The sequence below is a fragment of the Propithecus coquereli genome, unplaced genomic scaffold (assembly GCF_000956105.1).
Source record: "Propithecus coquereli isolate 6110/MARCELLA unplaced genomic scaffold, Pcoq_1.0 Scaffold57, whole genome shotgun sequence".
NCBI lineage: Eukaryota > Metazoa > Chordata > Mammalia > Primates > Indriidae > Propithecus > Propithecus coquereli.
This window is the reverse complement of record NW_012151618.1, coordinates 272,731-281,370: the sequence shown is the minus strand read 5'-3', so window position 1 is coordinate 281,370 and position 8,640 is coordinate 272,731. Positions and strand designations below refer to the sequence as shown.

Sequence of the window (8,640 nt, the reverse complement as noted above, 5' to 3'; positions counted from 1 at the left end):
GGTGCTTGCTTTTACATTCTTGTGATACTTCAAAGAATGGGCTCTAGCTCCACCCAGGATAATATAAGAGGTGCTAGTTCACCATTGTTTTTTATGGCTGAGTAGTACTCCATGGTATACATATACCACATTTTATTAATCCACTCAGGTACTGATGGGTGCTTGGGTTGTGCTGCCATAAACATTGGAGTGCAGATGTCTTTATCATAAAATGACTTTTTTTCCTTTGGGTAGATGCCTTGTAGTGGGATTACTGGATTAAATGGTATTTCTATTTTTAGTTCTTTGAGATATCTCCAAATTACTTTCCACAGAGGTGGTACTAACTTGCAGTCCCACCAGCAGTATAAGAGTGTTCCTATCTCTCCGCATCCACGCCAGCATTTGTTGTTTTGGGACTTTTTGATAAAAGCCATTCTCACTCGAGTTAAGTGGTGTCTCGTTGTGCCAAAACCACCTTATTTTTCTGAATGTCAACCAGCCATCTTGAGTGTTGCTGTACTTCTCTGCACTTTCTCACCCCTGGTTCATTCCTCAGATCAGCCATGTAGCTTCTACTCCCACCAGGCACTGAACCCATCCCACCAAGGCTGCTGATGACTTATTTGCTAATACAATGAAAACTTTTCGGTCTATAGGTCAGTCTTATTTGCAGACTTTGACCCTTTCCATCACTTCCTCCTTCTTGACACTCCTTCCTCTCGTGGCTTCTATGACGCTACTTTCTCTTCATTTTCCTCCTGCTTCTCTGACCATTCCTTCTCAGCTTCCTTTCACTGTTCTCCAACCTCTGTTCACCTCAACTGCCAGTGTTCTCCGGAGTTTTGCCCTATGTCCTCTCTCTGTTGACTCTTCTCTGTTGGTTTCATCCACCTCCGAAGCTTCCAAACACCACCTGCCCAAACCCTGTCTGCTGCCCAGGCCTCTGCTGAGCTCCGGGCTCACAGGGCCAGCTACCAATGGCATGGCTCCACTTGTAAGCCCACAAGGGCCTCAAACTCAATGTGTCCAAACCTTCCCCAAGTCTCCTCCTCCATGTTCTCCTCGCCAAAAAATAGCCTATCAAGTTGATAGAAGAAAGCACTATATCATTTTATTTTTATTACTTTATTAGTGATAGCAAGATTTTTCTTCATGTTTTACTGACCAATTGTGCGTGCATGTGTGTGTGTGTAAATCCTTTCCCCCTTGACATTTGTTATACCTCTTCCATCCTCCCCTTTCTCTCTGCCTTGCACCTTAGTTGGATCCCCAACACCCCTCAAGGACACTTTTCCTAGTGCACCTTCTGCTCCCAGTCTGCTGGTTTGTGCACTCAGACTCGATTCTTCCATCCATGTGACATGTTCATTGACAAGTCTGATCATGTCACTCCCTTGCTTAAAATATTTCAGTGGCTTCCTATTGGCATCAGGGTGAAAACCAAGCTGCTGGTGTGGCCCACACAGAGCCCTTCATGACCCCATCCCTGCCTCCTCTCTCTGCCTCTTTCTCCCCATTCCACCTCCATGTTCCTTCTGTCGGCTTCTGGGAAGGGCCTGCTCCCTCCTTGCTCCGGCTACTGCAGCACTCTCTCTTGGCCTGTTTTCTGCTTCTCCTCTTCTCTGACTGGCTAACTTTTATTCTTCAGAACATACCTTTGGTGTCGCATCTGAGGAGCCCTCCTGCCTCCACCTCCCTAGGAGGGTTGGCTGCCCTGTGTGTGTGCTCCCACTGTCACTATGTTCAACCACCCTGCGGTACATCCCATCCTCTCATCATTGTTTTTGTATCTCTCTGCCTCCCCAACCAGGCTGTGGGCTCGTTGAGGCAGGCCTGCATCTTGCTCATCTAATTATATTCCCAGTACTTAACGCATACCTGGATATAGCAGACATTCGGTACATTTTTGAATGAGTGAATATGCGATAAAATGAAATGCCCTTACTACAGTTTCTTTCTGAGATCTCCTTTCCTGACGACAGGGTTCTCTCACTGAAGGGAGAGTAATCAGTTTCATGCCAGCAGTTCCCTCTGCCCAGTGAGAGATGGTGCTCCCTTGGGGAACTTTCTCCCTCCCGGTGATATTTGAAGGGAGCTCTCTGTATCTGTTTACCTTGCAAAATTTCCCTCTGTCTGCGGCCTTGGCCTTGCTGAGCTTCCCGTCACATTTCTTGGGGGTACTACTAACACCCACGTCTTCCCCAAAAGGCTGTCCCTGTTTCATAAGAGCCCCCAGACACTGCAAAGGGGCAGAAGTCCCAGGGCCAGTCAACACTCAGAGGGTGACCTGTTGACACCTTCTTCCCCTTTCTGTTTCCCATTGCCTGGTTCTTGCTGAATTTGAAGTGGGGTCCTGTGTGCTGAAACTGCAGCCTCCTGATAGAATACTCCAGGTTGTTTTAGGGTGGGCTAAAGGCTATGGTGGCCAAGAGCCCAGTGCTGCAGAGCCAGTGACCAGAGGCAGGAGGTAGGCCAGGGCAAGGACGCAGCTCAGACTTGTGTGGGAGTGTATTAGTCAGGCTTCTTCAGGGAAACAAAAGCAATAGGATGTGTAGATAAAGAGATTGATTATAAGGAATTGGCTCACACAGTTATGTGGGCTGACAAGTCCCAAGATCTGCAGGGTGAGTTGGCAAGCCAGAGACCCAGGAGAGTGTAGCTCCAGTTCGGGGACCAGCAGCCTCAAACCTGAGGAAGAGCCAATGTTTCAGTTTGAATCCAAAGTCAGGAAACAGCCACAGCCAACATCCCCATTTGAAGGCAGCCAAGCAGGCGGAATTCTCTCTCACTTGGGGAAGGGTCAGACTTTTTGTTCTATTCAGGTCTTCAACTGATTTTATGAAGCCCACCCACATTGGGGAGAGCAATCTGCATTACTCAGTCTACCAATTTAAATGTTAATCTCATCCAGAAATACCCTCACAAACACCCCCAGAATAACGTTTGACCAAATATCTGGGCACCCCATGGCTCAATCAAGTTGACATAAATTTAACCATCACAGGGAGCAATGAGGTGGTCAGGTGAGGTGACTCTTAACTACAGCTGTTGGAAGACACACCTAACCCCCCACACACAGACACACACATACACACACACACACACACACACACATCCCTGCCCTCTCACTCAGGATTCCCAGTGAGGGTGATTTCACCCTCTAAGAGGCACTTTTGGAAATTTATAAAGGCATTTGTCACAATGTCCCCAGTGATGGATGTGGGTTGTCACTGACGTTTGGTGGACGGGGGCAGGGATGTCAGATGCTCCGCAGTGGTCAGGACAGTCCACATCACAGGGGACTTTCCCACCTGACTTTCCAACGTCCCCCTGGATGTTCATGTCTTTGAAAACCTGTCCATAATTAGCTGGGTCTAGCATCTAACTTCATTTTCTATATAAACACAAAGGATTTTTTGCAGTTTTACAATACACTGAAATTTTCAGGAATGCAACATTGAACAAAGGTGGTACATTTTTGTTCAGGACTTCGTTGAGGCTTGGTCACCATTCTGGAAATCATGTATTGAATGGCAATGCCAGTCACAGTGTTTGAGCCATCCTTAAGACACGGGTGAATCTGCGTGCATTTATATCTATTGCATTCACAGCAATTCTACACGTAGGTGCAGACATCTAACTACCTGTCAGGTCCTCCAGTGTAGCTGTGTACAAGTTTTTTCATGAATTGAAATACTTATTTTTCTATAAATTTGCTTTTCTTTGTTCCTTAATTATAACATAGTGTATTATATTCATTTTTTTTGATATTATGAATTTTGGGAGAAAATTTTGTGTGTGGGTAGATTATATTATCTATGGGTTTCACTCAAGCATAACAAAGGGAAAGTTTCAAATTATTTGTTATAAAAAGGGGCACTGGGTCTGATGTGGCTGAAAGCCACTATTTGGACCAAACCGGTCCCTTTAAGGGGACATTCATTTGTGCGTTGGGCTGGATCCTAGCCCCAAGGGGCTTGTGTACAGTGAGGGTACTGGGTCCCTGATAACCTGATCTTTCACTTTGGGGAACCTTCAGAAATTAACAAGTTCCCAAGCAACTGGCTGGTGTGTCCTACTCCTCATTGTAACTGAGACGTTTCTCTGTTCTACCAAGAAATGAAAGGGTCAAGAGGCTTCGCACCTAGGTCCTCCCAGGAGCTTGTAGACTCTGTCTCCTCCACAAAGGCCTCCCTGATCAGCTCTGTTTTGAGGAACCCATCTCCCTCTCCTCTGATCTGCCTACACTTATTCCACCTTAACATTTTTTCATGAGTTCATTTCTTATCTCTTTAAATGACTGTATACTTGAGGGGAGAAATTGATTTGTTCTGTGTCCAAGTGGATAGATGGATGCATGGGTGGATGAATGCATGCATGACTTAGGGGAATATTAGATTGAGCCACTAATTTAATCCCAGTGTCTGTGGCAATCAAATAGAGGGGACTGCTTTGTGCTTTCTACCCAGCCAGCTTGCCAGCTGAGCCCCTTGTGGTGCCTTGGGCTTTAATCAGCAGTTTAATTAGCCCTGGCACTTGATTCTGGAAGAAATGGAGAACAGCGATGAACACAAGCAGGAGAGATCTGGGCTGTCACTAGCCCGACATACGGCGCTGTGGATCACCCACTGGCTTCGTTCAGGGCTGCACTAAGTCCTAGGTAACTTTACTTCTAAATGTTACATGTGATTAGTCTTTCAAGATGTTAGATGATTAAGACCTTTTATTGACTGTCCAAAACCAAAAATATGGATGCTTTTGGATGAATAATGAAAGTAGTTGGGGATGAGCTGGGCGTAGAAGAAAAAGTTCTGGATTTGGATCTGGGCTTGACCCCTGACTTTTCCATCAACCAGCTATATGGCCATAGACAAACCAGTTCATACTTCCTGGGTTAAGAGTCTGTGATTCAATGAAATGCAGTAAACAACTATTGAAAGGAACTACATAGCAACGTGTTCGTGGTAGATACACCATGAAGCTAAAAATGCTGAAGCTTCCAGGCTGCTCATTGCACTGGCCCCTTCTAAGGTCCTGTGTCTCATTTTGTCAGATGACATCACTACCCTAAACCTGGGTCTCATATTATGGTTTCTTCCAGGTTCAAAATTCTATTCTGGCCAATGGGCTTGGGGAAGGGTATTTTTTGTTATTCAACTCTATTCTATTTTGTAACTTGTGATTTTTGAGTTTCAAGGACACCATTTTTGTCATATATACATTGTTCCTGTCTTTCAGCGCTTAACATTATTTTGGGCAAATCTGATAAAGAAAACTGAAAGTCTAGATCCCTGGAATTTACTAGCATAATAGTCAAAGTTGAGCCACATTCTATACTTTATTGTAGTTGAAAATCCTACAGCGAGAATTGACTGCGAGCTCCATGTTTGGTTACTAGTGGTTTTGTTCCAGGCTCATTTCCCACTGTCCAGGAGTTCCAGACATTTGGTGCTGCAGATGAGCTTCTCTTCCTTCATTCTCCTAGAAGAGTTCTGGAAGCTGGGCCTTGGGAGGTACAGGAATAAACTATGCACTGAGCTGACAGTTCTCAATCAGACAAGTCCTTACTCTGTAGCAACCTGGTTTGGACACCTGCCCTAATCAAATGGGGGCAACTGGGGGATCGGGGGAGGGCCTCAGAAATTCTCAATTACAGATGTCCTTGACTTACATGTTTCAACTTATGATTTTTCAACTTTATGATGGTTGAAAGTACACTTCGAGTAGAAATTATACTTCAAGTACCTATCCGATCATTCTGTTTTTCACTTTCAGTACAGTATTCAGTAAATTACATGAGAAATTCAATAATTTATCATAAAACAGATTTTGTGTTAGATGACTTTGCCCAACTGTAGGCTAATGTAAGTGTTCCGAGCATGTTTAAGGTAGGCTAGGCTAAGCTATGGTGTTCAGTAGGTTAGGTGTATTAAATGCATTTTTGACTTATAGTGTTTTCAACTTACAATGGATTTATCAGGACATAGCCCCATGATAAGTTGAGAAGCATCTATACTTGGTAGGTAAGTACAAGGCATGATCTCCATGCTTAGTGTCATACTCTGCTAGCCCAAGAGGACAGAACAGAGAAAGCAGAGGGTGGAGGAGGAAAATATCTTTAGGCTGCAGTCCTTACAACAGAATCTTTCTTCCCAGCCTTCTCAGTGCTCACAACCCCTACACCCTGCCCGTACAGAGCACCCACAGGGCATCTGTCTTCAGCTTGCTTTTCAGAGCTACTACAAGGCCTACCCCTGTAACAACTTGGTTTGGACACCTAGCCTAGGCAAACTGGGAAACTTTATCTGGGCTCAGGAATTCTCTCAATTACTTTGTTTTTCTTGTAACTGGCATTTTGTTCCCTTTTGTGGGGAGAAGAGAAGGAGGAATTTTCTTTCTCTATGGATTCTTCTCAGTCATTTTCACGAAAAATGGGGTTACAGCTCTAACTTCTGACTTCAATTTGCATCAAACACAAAACCCAGAATTTTGTTATTTTTTTTTTGCCTTTGACTTTTGTTTTCCCAATATAGAATCACTTCCACCTCAGAATCATAAACCACTGCGATCTCTAGATCTGAGAGTAAAACCCCAGATGAGTGGACAGCTTAGACGGATTTCCAGTTAACATTTACTCCACCTGTCTGAAATTCGCCTTTTCCATTTATGCTTTTTCTCATTTAAGTTCCGTGTGTTTGTTTGTTAATTGAATTTAAATTGACATTTGGTTTTTAACCAGTTTCGAAGCTGACTTTTATTTGTTGACTTGTAGTTATGTTTTAGTTTGTGTTGTTTTATTGCCATTTCATTCTCAACCGTCCAAGAGCTGGATTAGAAGAATTGGGTTCTAAGCCAACTCTGACCAATGTGTGACCTTGTCACATAGATGCCTTACTTAATTTGTCAGACTGGGGCTTAATAAATGTGTTGGTGCCTCTCTTTATAATGTCCTAGTAGCCGATGAATTGGCTTTGTTTTATTCACTCTTATTTCTATGTTAGCATCTAGAAAAATTCCCAAACTTATTCAGGAACAAATGTTATCATAGAAGCCTAATGGTAACTAGGACTATCTAGAATAATTTCCAGGAAGCTATGGCTTTATAAAATATTAATTTTTGGAAGTGACCAGAAATGTCTACATTTAAATAAATAAGTGCGTCTACTCTTCCGAAGGCTGGCAGGCTGTCTTCTGACTGGCCTCTGTGTGTGGGAATAGCCCCGTTCCAAGTGTTGCCCGATTGTAAAACAGGAGCTGTCATCATGCTGCCTAGTCCTCAAGGGGGCCGAGGGATGCTGTGAGTATTATCAGAAGGCATACATCTTTGTGTAGGTTAAAAGAAAACGGAAAGCAGGATCCATGTCCCTAATTTGATCCTTGACGTAGAAGAGCTCCACACAGACCCTCCTCCCTTCTGCCCTGGCAGTGTCCTGTTGTCCTGCTACAGGCGGTGTCAGAAACCCTGTGGTGAAATTCAGCCTCTGGATTCCAGAAATTTGGAGTGTTTTCCTGGGGGGAAAAATCCACATACACAAAACAACAGTTGGAATCCCTGTGGTGAGTTGGGAGGTGGGGAGGGGATGCAGCATGGGGAAGGTTGGAAGCGAAAGCTGCCGGTGTGTGTCTCTCCCTCGTCTCAGCAGGGCTCTGAGTGTCAGAGCTGGCATGGAGAAACAGGGAGAGTGGGGGACTGCAGACACCCTGGTGGAGGAGGGGGGCATGGACACGAGCCTGTGGGGAGCTTGACGGTCGGGACTTTCACATTATCTCATGGGAGTAGGTCAGCGGCTCCACAGCGATGTTACAGTTACAGAAACTGAATTTCAGAGTGGTTAAATAAATTCTCCAAGACCTCATGATTAAAAAACAGTAGGGACACACCCAAATCCAAAAATTGGTGTTGGAAGCCTTCTATGCCATAAAACATTTTTCTCTCCATTCATCTTTGATGTCTCAAGTTCTACTATTTAAAATTAATTTCTTTGGGAACTTAATTGATTTTTGTTCTCCTGTAATACATCTGCACTTAAATTCTTTAGGAAGCCTTGTGCTGAGCATGGCTGCTCCCTACCTGAGAGCAGCTTCCTAGAGAAGAGCTTCACGGCAGGCAGGGGGTGGGCTGGAGAAAGGCCAGGCGGGGAGGGCAACCGTGGGCCTGGCCCCTCAGGGTGGTGATGACAGTGTGGGAGGGGTTTGGGGAGAGGTCCAGAGACAACAGCCCTGGAGGCCACTTGAAGGGAAAGCAGGAAGAAGGTAGAAGGTCAATTTCCTGTCCAGGGCCCTTGTAGCTCCAGCATTCACTTGGGACAGAAGAAAACATGAAATTCCTTGGAGCTGTTACTGAAGGCTGACAGTTTGGAATTTCTGTGTTAGCAGCAGTTTAGGAACAGTTCAGCCAGAAGTGGATGTGTTTCCCGAAGACCTAAAATTCTAGAAGCTGCATTGTTTCCTAATGGGATCACTAGTTATGGACTCATGGAGCTGAAGGGACTCCACGGCGGGAGAGAAACTTAGAGGTCCTGCATTCAGCTGGTGAGACCCAGAGGGACCGGGTAGGGACTGGCCCAAGGCCACACGGTAAGTTAGTGTCACCCAAGGTTGTTGCAATCAAATGCACCTTCAAATCCCTATGGGGAGGTTGGGCATAGAAGGCTGGAA

The 8,640-nt window shown here is 44.9% G+C and overlaps 1 protein-coding gene across 1 annotated transcript in view; it reads left to right on the top strand.

Moving 5' to 3' along the window:
- The first annotated feature begins 7,429 nt into the window (after positions 1–7,429).
- LOC105821381 (aromatase) overlaps positions 7,430–8,640 on the top strand; it is a 110,552-nt gene continuing 109,341 nt past the window's right edge. The window contains exon 1 of the mRNA XM_012658082.1: positions 7,430–7,539. The gene's annotated coding sequence lies outside the window, so the exon portion shown is untranslated. The remainder of the gene's footprint in view (positions 7,540–8,640) is intronic.